Below are 18,994 nucleotides of genomic sequence, written 5' to 3'. Positions count from 1 at the left end.
TAAAATTTAATTTTCTGAGATATCCACAGAAACATATCTGTTGTGAGAGTCTTCCATTAAACTGTAGATGTGCATGGTACCTTTGAGTTGGAAAGTGCAGCAGATCCCAGGGCTCTCTATTGTACTGATAGATACTAAGGTCTTTAACCAAAACATCAGTTCCTGAGCAATCCCAAATCCTTTAAAACTCTGTCTTAAATATTGGTGTAGTGCCCAAGTCTGTTGTGAAAGTTTGGAAAACTTGAGAGCCTCGAGTTGACATGGAATTTGCAAGCATCCTATGTTGACTGAGATGGATGGAGGAATCTGGAGACTAAGAGACAAGATTTCATTGCTAGAAGCTCTGGGGAAAAAAAAATCCAAACAACCCAAACCAATAGCTGTCCCTGAGTGAGACATTAATTCTTCCCATGGTGCCTGATTCCAGGCTGGGACCTCCAAAAGCACAGATGCCAAATACCTCCAGTCAGCCTGGGAGGATAAGCTGCTCAAGGGTCACAAATTAACTTGACTGAAGCTTATACACTGCTCAGATCTGACTGGTTAGCCACTGAAGAGTCTCTCTTTCCAGAACATCACCTGCTAGAGATTGTGAAATTAAAATCTGGTAATATCAAAGCAATTGGAAATTCAGTTTCAGTCAGAAGTATTTTTGGTCTCTTTTACATCCATTTCACTTACGTTGAGAGAGTCATTCCTGACACTCTGATTATGGAATGATCAACAGCAAATTACAATTATGCTGGAATTGATTAACCTGAGCATAACCTGGATAATGATATTTATTATGTAGACTAACATTGCTGAATCCTTATACTGGATTGATAAATCCATCCTGTGCATAGATTGGAGATATCTGTAAAGGTTTGTTTTCGTTAATATTTAGTAACTATATCTTTACATATTTTCTAGTATCACTTTATGAGGGAAGATGCTGGCAGGACAGTGAATGTCTGGTTGTGGATAGAAAAGCAGCAGATGTGACCAAACAGATTGCTGATCCCTTTTCCCACTCCTTGTTATCTTAGCCATGTCTCAAAACTCAACAAAGGAATCCCACATGAATCACAGAATCATAGAATCAACCAGGTTGGAAGAGACCTCCAAGATCATCCAGTCCAACCTATCCCCCAGCCCTATCCAGTCAACTAGACCATGGCACCAAGTGCCTCATCCAGGCATGGTTAGAGCAGTAGCCAAAGGCAGGAGAAGGAAAGCATTAACAAGGACTGGGAAGAACAGGCATGGGAAAGCACAGGGATGAGGGGATAAAGTGGCTGGTCAAGCATAAACAAGTTGCTGGACAGTGCACCATCTGTCCATGCCCTATGCCTCATGAATGCTATCTGTTCTGTCTTCTCATTAAATCTCTTTTTAAATCTCATATTAAACCTCATTTAAATCTTCTTTTTATGAATGAGAGACTGTCTTTGTGCATAGAGGAGGAGGGGAGCCTCTGACTGCAGTGTCTGGAGTGGAAGTAAAAGTCATGAGGCTCTCACGTCTGTGGCACAACAACTGCACTAAGTGTAGGTGAGGGAGTGAGTCTGTCATCACTTGTAAAGATCAAGCTGGACCAGCCAGCAAGTCAGTGACATGGCCTGGGACCATGGGGGTAAGTAAATCTCTGAGGACACAACTAAAGGAGACTCAGAGAGACCAGGGGAGTCTCTGACAACTTTACAAGTGAGATGGTCAGTAATAGCAGATGAACTGGGGGTAGGACCTCAGGAGCTTGTGTCTACAAATGCCTGCAAACAGGGAGACTGGGATCCAGGGGCAGCTACTAGGCTGACAGTGTCTGAGTCTCTCTCTGACCCAATGTCACTGTCCCAGCAGAAAAGGCAAACGAAAGAAAGAAAGAAAGAAAGAAAGAAAGAAAGAAAGAAAGAAAGAAAGAAAGAAAGAAAGAAAGAAAGAAAGAAAGAAAGAAAGAAAGAAAGAAAGAAAGAAAGAAAGAAAGAAAGAAAGAAAGAAAGAAAGAAAGAAAGAAAGAAAGAGAGAGAGACAACTACAGAACTCAGGCTGTGGTACCAGCTGCATCTGCTAGCCTTGACCCTGCCTGATGTGTGGGTTTCACAGCTCCTCTTCCCTTCTTTTCTCCTCCATCTGCATTCTAGAAAGCTTGCTTTCAAAATAAAATTGTGTAATTACTCCTCAGATCTAGCCAACGCTTTACTCCCTCCCTCCTTCCTGCCTTCTCAAACCTAATCTCTGATCAAATCCACCCACCAAAGTCAGATGTCTTTCCAGGGATGAACTTTCACACAATCTTGGAAGCAATTTTCTAGTTCTGTGGTTGGTAAGAATAAAAAATTAATGTGGTTTGCTCCATGTAGAAGCATCAGTCATGCATTGTGTGTACACTAGATTCACAGGGTCATAGAAATTAGAGATTGGAAAGCCCAGAGGAGAGAGCTGCTCCAGCTAAGGCACTGAGCAAAATTGCTCTCTGCATCACATTAGCATGAGGAAGGGCTTTGGGCATTCCTGAACTGTCATGTCATCCTTGTTTTCTTGTCACCTTCTTCCTGAAACATAAGTGTGAGCATTGTCTTTCCCAGAGAAAGTAGCTTATTAATTTTAATGAGCAAGAAAGATGTATGCTGTGGAAGAACAAGCTTAAATTAAGACATTATTATTATGTAATCAAACGTGGGCCTTTCTTATAAAGTGCCATGTCCTTATTTTTGGTTAAAACCTGCATTGAAGCTGGCTTAAGATCCTTCAACATTCCCGACAGCAGATCTGACCCAGGTTAGGTATATTTGATTCAATCCTCAGGCTATTATATGCTCTTTCACTATGGATCTAGTCTTAATGCCAATCAAATGGTATTGAAAAATCTCCAAATGGCTTTGGCTGAGTGAAAACGGGGCCCATTCAGAACATGTTCTTAAGGTCAGTGTCTGCTACAGTTACAAATTCAGCAGAGTGTCATGGAAATCAACTTAGCTATAGCTGATTTAGAGGGATGACACTGGCATCGGCAACTGACTCACTGCAAGAGTCTGTATGTGGCCTCAGCTCGGTCCAGAGCTCCTGGGATACTCATATGGGTGCTGAAATCAATGCACAACAAGACCTGTTTTCCAGTTATCTTCTGGCTCTTATTTGAGCTCTTTCTGTTTTAATTTTCTAACACATCAGCCACTGAATGCACTGATTCTGGGGTGGAACAGCATAATGTGATTGAAAAGAACCACATCCACCGTAAAATTATTCCCATGCATTTGCCCAGCCTTGTGCAAGCAGCCTGCAGCAAGAAGAAAGTGTCCCACTTCACTCTGCCTTCTCTGCTGAGGGTCAGTTGAAACACCTCTGCATTTCTGCATAAAACCCAAGACTTGCCCTGTGTCATGGCTGTGCTGTTGCCATTTTCCCACACTCTCACTCAGCCTCTGCAGAAATACTGGTGGTGCCTTTAGATGTTCTCTCTGTAACATGGTGCCTCGCAGCACAGGGTGTGAATTTTTTGCTCACATTGTTCATGTCCTGGATTCACCTACCCTTCATGGAATTAAAAGGTCAGCAAAGGGGCAGCCTCATGCAAGGATTTAGAGGCTTCCTAAGCTGTTGCTGCAACAAATGTTTCACTCCCATTCCAATCAGTGGAGTGCTGGACAGGAAAAGAAATCCATGAAGAGCAAGAAAACATATTGATTAGCAGGAACTCACTGATGATGACGTTTCTCTGTTGAAACCTGTGACCTGAATTGTCTCCACTTGTGCTGCTGGAGGGATCACTGGAAAATGGACAACTTTGTAGGTAAAAGAAATCAGACTGGTTGTTAGAGCATTTATTGAATTAAAAGGGAAACTCTGACATCTGTATTTTGCACACATGCAAAAAGAACATGATCAGAACATCCTTACTGATGGATGAGGCTGCAGAGTGCAGCTGCTCTATGTGAACCACAGGCAAGGGATGCTGCAAACTGCCTTCAGTCATCTTCAAGTAAAACCCCATAAAATGCATTCCTCAACCTGCTGTTACTTGGATACATAACAAGACAAAAAAAGTCCACAGTCAAAGAAGTGTCATGGTTGAGGACTGTCCTCAGACCATCTCCTTTTTTTTTTGGTAATCATCCTCCCAATGGAGCTCTGTAGAGGTTTAAGGCTGCTGGCAGTCTGGTGTCCCTAGATGATGCTCCTGAGTCACTGCCAAAGTATCCAGGATGGTGGATCTTCTAGTGCAGGTATGAACATCACAGATTATGTCCTGCCTCAGGTCTGGATGGGTGTATTGTCAGAAGAACAGTTAACAGGCTCAGCCACACAATCCCTTGGGTCTGATAGTGGATAGACTTGGGTGATCTGCCAGTTCCAGGGCCACAAGCCATCTAAACCTGACCTGGAAAGCACCTTTACAATCAGCTGTGTATTTAGCATATATGTCAATTCTTCCTTTCACCAAGTTCTTCCTTCTCTTCAGTGCTTTTCATGTCTTTCTTCTGACACCAAAGCTTCTCTATTAGTCACATTCTTCTTTTCATCATACTTCTGTAGACTTCTGACTAAAGGAGAAATCAACACAGTGCCAGACAAGGACACATTTTGTCAGTAGACAAGCCAACAAACCATGTATGTACTTTCCTGCTCCCCTACCAGGAAGGCTACCTGTGAGACAGCTTGGATGAACCAGAATTGCATACCTGTGTGTGCTCCTGGTGAGTATGTTTGTTTCATTTTCTAAGGAAAGCAGAGTGGGCTTTTGGCAACAGCAGCACAATGACAATCCCTTCCCACCTTAGCTAACTTCTTGTTTTCTCTTTGAAAAACAATTCCTTCTGTCCTTCTCAATATGTAAATGACAATAAACAAATCTCACCATGAGAAAGGGAAAACTAAAACCTCCCTAAACTCTTCTATAACAAACACAGTTTGAAAATCTGTCCAGCACTGTGCAGGCTTTTTACACTTCTGCGTGGTCCTATATGGCTCAGTGCTGTGTTCTGAAGGTATATCCAAGCCATACCTGAACAGCTCAGATTTTGAAAGGAAGCTAGCCAGGCTAATGAAGTCTCCCAGTCAAGCAATTATCCCTTCCAAAATGCAGGATAAATCTGACAGGAAAGCTTGGTTGTCTCATTCAGAACTCTTGGTTCTTCTTTATGTGTTATTGCACTGCTCTGCATAGATACCCTTTGACTTACAAGTTTCATTTATTTTGCTGAAATTAAAGCAACAGTATGTAGTTACTATGGTGATGTAGGCTACCCAGCTATCTTAGGCTACATTCATACTCACATGTGAGCTGGTTCTTGCTGTGCCTGAAGTTTGCTGGCTCCTAACTACAACCAGACCGCAAGCCAACATGTAAGAATGAATGGATGATTAAGAAATGTGAATACAGCTTAAATAGAGGCATTTGATCTTCAGTAGCTATGGGCTTGTTTGAGCGTCTCTTATGTACCTATATGCTCCATGTACATGTAGATGACCTGCAATCTTCATGAAGAAAGCAGTGACACGAGCCATGCCTCCCAGTCTCATTACTAGCAGACCAGTATATGCTGTTGTCATTTTGCCAGGCTTCTGCCTCAAACACAGGAGCTAAGGGTACTTCTGAGTTTTTCTCTTGACTGCAAAAGGGAAGATTTTAAAGCAGAATTAATTCACAGGCAAGATCCTCAAAGCCTCTGAAAGACATGACTGCTGGAATGCCTCCTGTCACCCGGCCTTGAGGGAATTTGGCAGATACCCAGCACTTACATTGGTCTTATGCATAAAGAGATCAATCTGTAATTACCATGAGCAAGTACAGGGTTTCCAAGAGCTTTGGTGATTCGTCTATGGCTAGGAAAAGGATGAACTTAATCAAACCTGTGACTTGGTGTGAGTTACCCACTCAGCTGTTGATGATGTCTGGCTTACCCTGGAGCTTGTTCTTAATCTCTGAAGCCTGAGACACCTTAACATTGCCATGTCAATTTTATCTCAACCTTTTTGTTGTGTCTAGTATGGCTCAGTCAGTTGCTTGCCTGGTGCAGCTCACCATGACACACAAGTTCCACACTAGCATACTATGAAAAAGAACAAAGTTGCTCTGATATACTATACTGTGGTTGGTCTTCCTCCTAGGTTGGCACAGAAGTGTTTACTCCATCTGGAGATTAGGAACATCTGTAGAGATTTCTGCTGACAGGAATGAGCCACTTCCTCTCTGCATTTGTAGATATTAAGTAACTTTGAAGACCACAACTGAGATTCATGGATGTATTCGAGGCTACGGAAGCTTCAAATAAACTTCCAGCTATGGAAGTTTATCTCTTCAGATGTTTTTTCCACTTCTTAGTGGGTCTGAAGTTTTTCAGGTGCTCTTTGGCACCCAGTGCAGTGACTGGAAGGGTTGTGAGTTGCAGAAACAGTTATCCTCAGAGAACTGTAAGGGTGACAAAATGTTCATCCACATTTTTGAAAAGGAATAGGAATGAGTAGCTCAAGCTGTTTCCAAGGTGTTCTCTGGGAGTGAGAAAATAGCAAGCCTGTGAGGAGAGGAGGCTTCAACACATCAAGTTCTCTAGCAACATCAAGAAAACAACTTCAGGATAAATTCACAGATTGTTTTAACCAGTCTAAAGAAGAGCAGCACTCATGCAACACCTATCCCACTGGGACATTCATTGGTGTACCTGAGGTTTTGGCTTTGTCACACCTCTGCATTTCAAAGTGAACTCTCTCTGCAAAACCTCACCTTGACCAGGATAGAATAGACACAGCTGGTTAATATGCTGTGCTCCCTCACACAGATCTTCAACTTATACTTCTTTTTTTTGTTTGTTTTTGTTTCAATGAAATAATTAATTATAATGCTCTGTAAGCTGAAGGAAGCTGTTACTGCACTGTAAATGTGCTGCCCTCCAGGCACAGCACAGCCTTTCCCCTCCTGTGGCAATAAAAGAATCCAAGAAGGAGATGGGAAAGAGATCTGAGCTACACTAAGAAACAATTAATATAAAAAGCTCATTGGACAGTTCATTTAGCAGTACAGGTGTCACTTGCCATTAAAATGGTGAAGGGATTTGCTTTTTTCTCTAGCACACAGCAGTGACTTCTGTGTCACTGAAACGAACACAGCTAACTGCCCAATTCAGGATGCATTTGCCTGCTTCCACTCCAAATCAGTAGTTACTGCTGTATTTAACTGCCTAGGCAAAGAAGGGGAAAGAAACGTCCCCCAAAACAAGTATGAAACAGAAGGCTGGGCCTCCAGGAAAAAAAGAAAAATCCTGTGTAACCATGCACCTCCCCTCCCTTATCTCTGCATGTCCACATTGTCTCAGCATCAATATCAAAATCACTGGTTCATGCCACTAATATACTAAATTAGGTAGCTATGATTCTTCACAGTTCAATCCGCCCATGTCAGAGGTGAAACAAAATGGGGAGTTTGTTATTTGACATACTTCAGAACCATGAATGCTTGAACTTGAGTAGAAATACTCAACTTTGAGGTGCAGCATCTAGGTTACAGCTAGAAGGCAAAGTATTTAAAGCCCAGATCCAGGTATGCTCCTAAAGCTTTCTCAAGGCTGATTGGACTGTGATGCTTGAGAAACCAAAAAGGTTCGAGGAGCCCTAAGCCAGTGAAAGTTCAGCTGGTAGCAAGCACTATGTAGGGTAAAAAAAGAAGAGTGACAGCTGATGCAGGAATTATCATGGTCATCCCTGCTGAACTCCTGCTTAATGTATGCCCACTTTTCATCAATGCCCATCCCTCCTGGCTAAGCATAAGTCTCTTTATAACGACAGAGACTTGGGTAAAAGTGATGAACAATACCCCACTACCCTCAGGAAGGAGTTCTGAGAGGACAGGCTTGACTTTGTCCTGGAAAGCCTCTCAACACACTGCTCTCATATTCTAATTAGGACTAATCACCTCTTGGCACAAAAATCAGCCAGGTTCCTGCCTCAGAGGGAAAATGGCAGGTTGTAAACTAGTTCAGAAGGTAAGCTTTTAGTCGATGTCTCCTAGTTAAGAGAGCCCTACTGTGTGGGGCTGAACTGCTTGATGGGGTTATGCCACAACACCCTCAAATTAGCCATTCCCAGAAATGGAGAGTTTCAGCAAAACATCAATGAGAAGCCCAAGAGAGAGGGCAGCTCTATGCACTGTTTGCTCAAATAGTGGTAGTCATTTTGTCTCCACTTCAGATTTTTTTATAGATGAGGACATAATATAGACCAGTTCTAAACTAGCCACACATGAGAAGGACACAGACCTGATGAAACAGGTCCACAAAAATGATCAGAGGGCTGGAACACCTCTCCTACAAGGACAGGATGAAGGAGCTGGGGTAGTTCAGCCTGGAGAATATTCAAGGGAGACCTAATAGCAACTTTTCAGTATCCAAAGGGGGCCTACAGGAAGGCTGGAGAGGGACTGTGTACAAAGTCTTGTAGTGACAGGATGAGTTTTAAATTAGAGAAGAGTAGATTTAAGTCAGATATTAGAAGTAAGTTCTTAACCATGAGGGTGATGGAACACTGGAACAGGCTGCCCAGTGAGGTGGTTGAGGCCTCATTCTTGGAGATATTCAAGGTGAGGCTCAACAGGGCTCTGGGCAACCTGATCTAGTGGAGGATGTCCCTGCTCACTGCAGGGGAGTTGCACTCAACGACCTTTGGAAGTCCCTTCCAGCCAAAGCCATTCTATGATTCTACACTGCACATTACATCAGTAATTTGAACACTGGTTATTCAGAAATTACAATTCAGCTTTCTAAAGCTCAGCAACAAAAAAGTAAAAGCTGTTTCCAAAAGCCCAGGTGTAATTGGTGTATGCGATGATATTGCTAATCCGGTGTCAGAGTTACAATCTGAACTCCATAGCCTTTAATTTGCAGGAACACTCCTGGCCTCTGCATGTGCTACCTTGGGAGGTGAAGACCCATCTGAAAAAAAAACCCTGTAAATTTGAAAAATAACTCTCATAAAAACTAATGTGATTCATGTAAGCACATTAAGGGAAAAAAACTGTGAACAGTTGGTTTAAGTGCTTAGACTTCCTAAACTTAATATTTCCATATGGTTACACTGTAATTTTAGATTTTTAGTGGCTCCATTCCCTTCTTTGTTAAATTTGAGAAGCAAATCAAGGTACTAGCACAAAGAAATTAAGGAACAAAGATGCCTGCAATGAGTGTTAGATTGTTCCCACATGAAGCTATGATTCTTTATACAATTTCCCTATATCCTCTCGGAAGCATTATTTCAATTGTCCCAGGGTTGTTTGTGTGATGTAGTGAACAGATGATTATAAAAATGTCCTGATATAAATAGCAGAAAAATAAGGGAAGAAATTAACAGCCTACATTTTATTTTTTAATGCAGGATTATATTAGCCAAGTAAAGATTAGTTGCAAAATATCGGGCATGGTTTGAATTCTTACTGAATTATTCCACCATCTAGTTGATTGGACAGGGCTGGGTGATAGCTTGAACTGGATGATCTTGGAGGTCTCTTCCAACCTGGTTGATCCTATGATTTTATGCCACTAATGCTTTCATATTTGTCTCACAAGACTTTCACTTTTGCCTAGTCTTTACTACTCCTGCAATGAACCACCACTAAAAATACTTGCTTTATCTGTAGCTCTCAAAGTGGTTCATGTATCTTGTTTTATTTTGTTTTAACTAAAGATACAAAATACTTTAAAATCTGTTATTTAAATCAGCTTTTTTTTTTTTTTTTACCTTCTTAGCTTAATGGAAGGTCACAGAATATTCATTTAACTTACACTGATTATTTCCAATCAAAGAATAGATGGACATGAATCACTTTATGAGCAGGAGTTCTTGCTTGAATCAGCTCAGCTCACAGACCACAATAGTGTGCAGTAAACTTTAACAAGAAAAAGCAGTTATTTGGAGGAAACCCTTGTCTACCATGACACATTCTTGCCATGGTATGAGCATGTGAGAAGGCAACACCCTAAACAGCCATTATGCTGTACCTTCATTATCTTTATTGGATCACTTCATAGGTAAAGAAAAGGTTGATATGAAATGATACAGCAAATGTAGGCTGAAACTTGGCTCTCTAACATGGCTACAGCCACATTTGTAGGGGCACAGGCATGTACTAGAAAAAAAATAACAACACATGTCCAATAATGCTGTCCATCTTCCTGAATGTATCTGCAGTAAGAGCTAGAAAACATGATGTAGTCAAGAAGACTGGGATGGCAAGAAGGAGTAGGTAAGACAAAGAGGAGAGAGATACAATCCAGAACAGGGCATGTCCTACAGTTTGTGGTAGAACACACCCAAAGGTAACAGCAGGACTCTGATGGGAAAACTAATTTCTCCCAGACAGAATGACATGCAAGCTCCTACTCAGCCATGGCTGCCTCCCAGGTGAGTAAGCGATACATAAATACATGATACAAATCATCTTTATCACAAGAGCATTGCAACCAGCCATACTTAAAGCAGGGATGAAGTGTTGGGCAAGAAGGAGGATTTTCTTTACAGTCCTATCCTTCAGACTTAGTAAACACTATGGAGTCAATGCACAAACACTTAAACACACTTTGTATAAATTAAAGGGAATCTGCCAGATACAAGAATCCTTTGTCTTTTTGTGTAATTCTTAGCTTGTATTCTTCAAGTGACAGTGGAAAAAAAATCCAGCAAGAATGGCTTTCTCTCTGCTTTATAGCTTGACAGATGTAAGTATTTATTTAAAAATAAAACACCTGGCAGCTTCTGGCTGGGCTTGTGGCCGGGGCTAGTATGATTAGATAGAACTGAACAGCTAATGCTGGAAACCAAGCTAGATGGAAGGAGCTGAATTCTGAGATGCTGCAGGGGTTGTTAGTATCAGAAAAAATAAAGAAGAGATATGGAACAAAAATATCAAGACTCATAGTTGCATAATCCAGGTTTGGATTTTTTTTTAAGAGTATCCTAATTATTAAGGCATTTTCCTACCACTGCCACATGTGCATCATTAAGAAGGTACAATCAACAGAAACTGCAGCCTACGGACAACACACATACTGAAATCCAGCTCTGTCTCCCTAACCAGACTTTCATTCAAGTGCCCCAGTGTGAATTCCCAGCACTTAAGAACGAGGCCTCCCCATGCTCAGGTATTAATGCCAGGCATCTGCTGGAGATGTTGCAAAGTCTCATCAGTGTGATGTGCAGAGGAGAAAGTCAAGGAAATGATTCAAAGCTGTGAAAATGACTTAGTCAAGGAGTCAGATTTATCTTGCTTAAGTACAGAGGTCTATAACGCAGGCAGTGACAAGACAAGTAGTGAGCACAGGCTTCCTTGACTGTTGCTAGAGAGAAATAGGAACGTTCTGAGGGACATTTATCTGGTCTGTTTTAAATGTCCATTTTAAGGTGAAATGAAATTCACACTGGAAGGGCTCATTTCTCTGTGATGACTCCAAAGGGATGGTGCCTAGTACTGTATAGAATCACAAAATCACGTAGTGGTTTGGTTAGAAGGGACCTTAAAGATCATCTAGTCTCAACCCCCGTGGCAGGGACACCTTCCACTCCACCATGCTGCTTAATGCCTCATCCAACCTGGCCTTGAACACTTCCAGGGATGAGTTGTAGGTGAAAGGAAATTAAGAGAAAATTGGTATAACCACAAAGAAAATCCTTCAGAGAGACCAGTAAGTCTTGGGGGATGATACAGGACATCACAATTTATTCATTTGATTGTAATTCATTCTATTCTCTTTTCCTGCATCTCCCTATATAAGGGGTTGACTCTTTCTCTCTCTGCCTCCTCTCTTCTCCGAGCACATGCAGCAGCTGTTATCTCAAATAGCATTCATATTTGACCTCCAGTTCTGTGCCAGTGTATTTATTTTACTCCTCTGGGGTAAAATACCTTTCTATCCTTTCGCCCTCGGCAGCTTATGGCTCAAAACTCAGACAGGATGGCATCCATAACATTTTTGGGCAGCCTGCCTCACAACCCTCAGTGCAGCCACCTCTTGGGTAGAAGTTCACAGCTTGTCAGATACATCACACACAAGAGATTGAAAAAAATGAACCTTATTCATTAGAAGCAGACCACAGTGCTAGGTTGGTTATAGCACGAAGAACCTTCACACAAAGACAAGTTTGTTTGCAATGGGCATTGTTATCCAGCAGAGAGAAATAAGATTTATCAGTTGTAGGATGAAGTCAGACACATGCAAAAAAAATACAGTGAACTGCTTCATACAATGTGTTTGACAAGCCATCACCAAACAGTAGCAAGAGAAGAAGTGATTTCTTGGTCTCTGGGAGCCTCTGATGTCTTTCTGAAGCACCTGTTCAGACCAATGCTCATTGTTCCACTTAAGGGTTAACTGAATAAAGCACAGTGGATTGTATAGCTCTGGAAGTTAGATCAGTTGGCTAGTTCAGACCTTCTGGAAGATCCTAATCTTAAATTTATTTTAAAGATTGAATACTTTTTTATAACTTAAAGCCCAATCTCCTCTGTTCTGCAGGGGAAAGAAATATTTAATTAACCAATTAGAAACACAGTAAGTTATTTTGTTTGTTAGAAAAGAGAGTTAATCCTTTCTGAACATAACTACATTCCACATAGTCATGAGAATGACCACAAGGACTTGGTCTGCAAAGATAGGTACAATTTTTCAAGCAAATTAGAACAAGTCTTCTGAACTTCTGCCATTGAAAGCAACAATTCTTTGGTCTTATAGATCACAGAATCACAGAATGTTAATGACCATAAGGGACCTTGAAAGATCATCTAGTCCAACCTGCCCTGCCAGAGCAGAATCACCTAGAGCAGGTAACACAGGAATACAACCAAGTGAGTTTTGAATGTCTCTAGAGAAGGAGAATCCACAATCTCCCTGGGCAGCCTCTTCCAGTGCTGTCACACTCACAGTGAAAAAGTTTTTCCTTATGTTCACGTGGAACTGAATTTCCTCAGCCCTTTTCAGGTAGTACCCAGTGTCCATACCTTTCTATTTTCTGAGATAAAGATAAATATTTGCTCTGAGCTCTGCATTTCAGGCTCAGTTCAGATTTTACAGAATTCAGTAGAACATGTTCTACTGCCTCATGTGAACTGCTGCAAATCATTCTTCTGATTCCTTTGTGGACTGGACTTAATGCTCATGGAGGCAGCTGGGAGGTGATATATTCGCTGCACTCTATTTGTGTCTTTATACATATTGTTTCCTGCTTTGCTCATTTTCTTTGGTGTAAATTAAGAAATCGTTCTGCTGTCTACAACTACCCAAAGGGAGGCTGCAGCCAGGTGGGGGTCAGTCTCTTCTCCCACGCAACAAGCAACAGAACAAGGGGACACAGTCTCAAGTTGTGCTGGGGGAGGTATAGGCTGGATGTTAGGAGGAAGTTCTCCCCGGAGAGAGTGATTGGCATTGGAATGGGCTGCCCAGGGAGGTGGTGGAGTCACACCCCTGGAAGTGTTGACTCCAGGGATGAAGCACTTAGTGCCATGGTCTAGTTGTTTGGTTAGGGCTGGGTGATAGGTTGGACTGGATGATCTTGGAGGTCTCTTCTAACCTCATTGATTCTATGATTCTATGACTATGATTCTCAGCTATGAACTCTACGATGTTTAAATTACATAGGGTTTATACTCAGATGGACCTTAATGATGTGCATCAGAGAAGAGAATAAAGGAAAGGCACGAGTATACTACAGAATAAAAGGTGGAGGCAGATGCCTGGATGATACAAATCATCATAGATATATGGAAAGTGCCAAAAAAAATTATTTAAAATAGCTGTAGGTGGAGTCCTTATGTCTGAAATCATCAACAGATCAAGTTTCAATGTTCAGCCATGCCATGTCTGCACCAGGGAAAAGTGTCCTCCTGAATAGTAGAAGACTGGGACAATTGCAGAGGTGTTGCAACCTCGTAGGTATTCATGAAACTTGCTTTGAAATGCATCCTATTTAATTAACAGTGATGAAACTGGAATACCAGCCTGTATCACACCAGATTTCCCCATCCCCTGTACCTTGATCAAAACCCATTTTGATTTCTCAAACTGCTGAAATATAAGTAAGGAAAAAAAGACAAATAGTACCTCTGATGACACAAAGTAGCAGGAAACGGAACAGAAGCTCATAGTACTGTACTGTACCAGGTAGCTTCTTCTTTTTATTGTTGTTGTTGTTTTCTGAATACAAATTCTTCCTTGACACCAAAGGAAACATTTAGAGACTGTATTTTGGAACAATTTATCTGTGGGAAACTTCAATATTGCATAGTATGTCACTGTGCATGGTATACAACTGTTTGTGTGAACCTCTTAATAATTCTAGATATCAACATTTCCTATGACAAGCAATTCCCATGACAAGCAACTCTGTATTTTCAGCATTCTTTGGGCTGGTCATAGCTCAGCACTCTCCCAGGAGCAAATCAGACAGCCTTTTGCCCAAAAAAGAAGTTAGGAACCCTCCTTTGCTAGGGCTAGCAGAATCTCTGCAAAGTTGTTTAACACCTTTGTTTCTTATTTCTTTTAGCAGAATACATCTGGTGCTACTTGCTAGCAATGTGTATCTCCGAATATATGCAACATCAAGCTACATTTCCTTACATCAGAAGGTGTAAATTTAATTCATTAAGGATGGTTCTTTCCTCATATATTAAGCCATGTAAAATACTCACCTAAAATACATCAAGCCCTATATATAAACTTTGGAGGCTTTCTTGCATATTTTTGTCTTTTTTAATAATAGTTAGCAACATTATTTTAATTTACAGCCTGAATACAACCTGCAGCTGATATTAATTCCTCTTCTAGCTGCTATACATTCCCTCCTCCCCTGACATTTACTTTCCAATCAATCGACAGCAATCAGATTCCCTCTCTGCTTTCATTTTGCAAGGCTGAGCAAATCTCATTTGCCCATCTCACACTCTCTACCCTGCTGGAAGCTTAGATTCAACTTGCACACCACAATATTTCCCCTCCTTAATTAGAAGAAAGTAAAGAGCTTTTATCTCAACACAGATAGTTTTATTCATTCTTAAGAATGAGGTTTACTTCAGGTACCTTGATCTATATTGCACCTTGACGGATTCCTCAAATTTGACAACTTCTTTCCAGACATAAAGCAGGTAACTTCCCACCCCATCTAACTTCCTACCCAAGCAAGAGCTGTGTTTTAGCTGGCTCTTCCTGGGTGGTGGTGGCCTTAGCTTCTAATGTGACTTGGATGATAAAACACCCTTCAGCCTCTGTGATTTCCGGACCCTGGCTGCATGCAGAGCCTTGTAGATCACCTGAGCTGTTGCAGTGGTGAAGGTGAGCACCTCAACACCAAGCAAACCGCTATGTCTAGTGAGATGCTAGGAGACTGGGAAAGGTGCATAGGTTCCCATGTCTTCTTAAGAAGTTAGTTAAATTTGCTTCTCTGAAGCACAACAGGCTTTGTGTGTGGCTTCCATTAGCTGATACACAGCACACATGGATGCTGGACCACCAGTCTTGTTCCACTCAGCTTGTAAGAAAATGGCAAATCGTCTGAGTAGCATCACTTCATCTGGTTAATCAAGGGCCAAGAAAACACAACCTACTGCATTAATCTTCTTCTGAGAATCACTCCTTCTCTCAAATAAACTTAAAAACTAATTTTGTTTAATCTCTCTCTGACAAACATAGGTTTGCCTTTTATTCAATTTTCTATTTATCTTCAGATCTTAAATGTGGGGGTTTTTTCCCTTCTAAAGTGACTCTAAGAAATCACACTGCATTAAGCTTCAGCTAATTGTTCTTTGTTTGGTTTTTTTTAATTCCCTTTCTTTTCAGTGTGTTAGGTGTGGTTATGTTCTGTATGTAGCACCTGTCTAGTTTACAGAAAGACCAATTTCAGGTCTTTGAAATCTGTCCATCTCTCATCTCTGATCATTAATGCAATTTCTTAGCTTCCTCATTTTTGCTCTTCTGCAATTGCAGAAGTCTACTTGTAGCCTTGCTTTTGTTTACTCTGTCATGCAAGTTAAGTAGAGAATAGTCATTATCAGTTACTCCAAAGCCATCTTTAATGACAAGCTCTTCTATAATTACTGATTTCTTAATACCAGATCTAAACCAGCATTACAGCTGACTTAGTGCTACTTTAGTAAAGAATGCTGCTAGCTCTTGAACATAGAAACAATATTCTCTAATCTACACCTGGGGAACCTGTTTCTAAACCTATTTATTCTTTTCTAGTAACTTCTCAGATATTCTGTTCTACACTAAGTTGAGCTAACAACAAGTCTTCAGCACCATCCCAGCACAACTGCTCACCCATCCCTCCCTGGAAGGATTCTGCCCACACAATTTATTCCTGCCCAGCCTATCTCACCAGCTGGAAAGGACTGCAAAATGTTGTTTTAACCTATATGTCTGGCAAGAAAAAGCCTTTCATACCCTATCTAGCTTATTATATTTCTATTCTTCCATTCAACATGATTCTAAAAGCTATGTGACTAACATCTGCCAGGTGTGCTTCATTATTTTACTGATAATTTTCCCAGGGGTTGGCTTCCACATGCAATCAGTGTTTTGTTTTGCTAGTGTGTTTAACTTAATGCTGCATGTGCAGCGCTTGGTATGTGTGTGATGTCCTTTCAGGCAAAAACACTTATCTTGACAACTGCATGGTGGCATGGCTTGCGAGCCACTGTGACATTCAAGAGAGATGAAACGGTTAGCTGGTGCTGATCAGACAAGCACATACGCCTGACTTTGAAAAGGTTCTTCTGCACTACTATATTTATTTTTGTTTCAGCAACGGAAAAATGCGTTCTTGTCAAAATGTTTCTTTAACAGGCTTAGCTTGCCATTCTTCTTGTGGGCTGGAAACTCAAACACAAGCCTAATAGACAGTTAAGCCTAATCAATAATGTTTATTCTTTGAGCCTAAGTCAAATTTCACCTTCTGTCTTACTTCTTACTGTCCTGGGGGGTAGCTGAAATGAAATAAAATGAAATTATAATAATAACTTCACAGTTGGTTAATGCAAATGTTTTCAAGTCTTTGCTCAGGAAAAGCTGAGATTTTTCAGGTGAAGTGCTTGGGAATAGACAGTCCTCAAGGCATTATGGGATCAAAATGCATGACGATAAATCAGGTGAAATTTACTTTTGTGACTGTAGGTGAAGTCTGAACTATCAAGAAGGGTCATTTATGTTGATGAGACTGAACATACTATACATGCACGAAACATCTAAAAACACTATCTGCCTGCCCTTGTCATATAATTACTTATCTTCATCCTCATTTTATGGGCTTATGCTATCTGTTTGTTCTGCAGTAAATTATCAATGGCCAATGAACGTTCCTACATGAACTTAACCTCCTGTATTTTGACAGAGGTATTATGGTTCTATCTATTTTAATATCCTCACATTGTTTTATTTTATTTAGTCTTCATTATTCCTCTCAGAGTTTATATTGTCCTTATAGCAAGAATGGCATTTATCTAATACTACAAAAGTGAAGAAGCTTGGATTGTTTTTCATGCGAGTTTTCTTGAGCTCTAGATTTGCTGAGTATCTCTGCAAATTGAGTTTTTGGTGTTTACTGTGTGTTTTTATGTGCCATAATACTGAAAGGCTTTTCTTACTTTCTCAGGCATTTACTGAGAGCAGGTTGTGCCACATCACAACCTTCACCCACAGCTGATGTTCCCCTAGACAGCACTAATGAGTCCTAGAAGGTAAATACATGTTTCTGCGTAACAGTTTGGCCTTGAAATCCAACTCTGATGTCAAAGCTATCTCAGATGTGTCCTGCACCTAACTGCTGAGAAGCAGATGCTGAGAGCACCAGCCATATGTCAGCATCACTGAGCTCCTGCAGCTCCTTGTCATTTGAACTGCAAGAGCGAGTAGGGAGGGATGTTTGATGCTTTTTTGTTTCTTTTCTTTTTGCTTTAATGTACTGCAATGCCAGCATCTGATTCTGTAAAGTATGGAGGCTGGGGATCTGATCTAAAGACCTGTTTTAAACCTCTGAGCTCTTACCAGTTCTCTTTAGTAGGCTTTGGATCAGGGGAGACTGTCACAGTTCTGTGACATCTGTCGGAAATACGGAGTGTTGTTTGCAAAAAGAAAAAAAAACCACCAAGAAGACCAAACCAGGAAAGATAAAACTGTCCACCAATTATTGCAAAGTGAGATGCCACCAGATAGCATTATAAAGTTTGTTGTCTAACAGCATGCATGTATAATGCACTGCTGCACAAGTTATGTAAAATAAGAGTAATACCTCTTACAAGTTCAAACACAGACTATCTTTTATCTCTTTAGTGGAGTTAAGATATATTTAATCCTTCTCTCTTACCAATAGCAAAAAGCAAATTGTGCAGAGTCTCTTTGTAGGCAGTGTTCTTAGTTCCTCATTTGTAAAGTCTCATTGGAAGTATTTAACCTCTTTCACAGCTAGTCATACCCATCAATAGGTATGTCTATGTACAATAAGTACCAATGAGTAGCTACAGAAAAATACAGAGATTTATCAGTAAATTACTTTGCCTTGGAAACGGATCCACCTGCATGGATCTTCATGAGCTGGGAACATAGCTGCCAAGGGCAGTCATCATTCCTACTATGTTAATTGAGACAGCAATGCTTTAGCCTGTGCAAAGTATGGTCCTCTTTGACAGAACTAGGTGTGTGGGGGGGGGAGCTGCGGATGTGGCACTAACTGGTCACACTACTGGATCCTCTCCTCTTTCCTTTCACTGAGAGTGTGGTGCAGCAGTAGCTCTCAGCACATCTTTACGAGCAAGCCAACCATTTCTGAATGACAATTTATCTACGCAGGCAAGGAGCAATAGCTTCTTGGCAACTGTGTACACACCAAATGCTGATTTTCTATTTCTTCCTCTTCTTGGCCTGGACACAATGGGAATTGGCTTGTTTGAAAGATGATGGATTACCTACTGAAGGGAGAGCAAATGAGGGAAGAACAAACACAAGCCTGAATCTGCACAGTCCTAGTGCAGTGCCTAACCTTACACCTCACT

Source organism: Pogoniulus pusillus, chromosome 14, assembly GCF_015220805.1.
Source record: "Pogoniulus pusillus isolate bPogPus1 chromosome 14, bPogPus1.pri, whole genome shotgun sequence".
NCBI lineage: Eukaryota > Metazoa > Chordata > Aves > Piciformes > Lybiidae > Pogoniulus > Pogoniulus pusillus.
Note: the sequence above shows the minus strand (reverse complement) of the source record.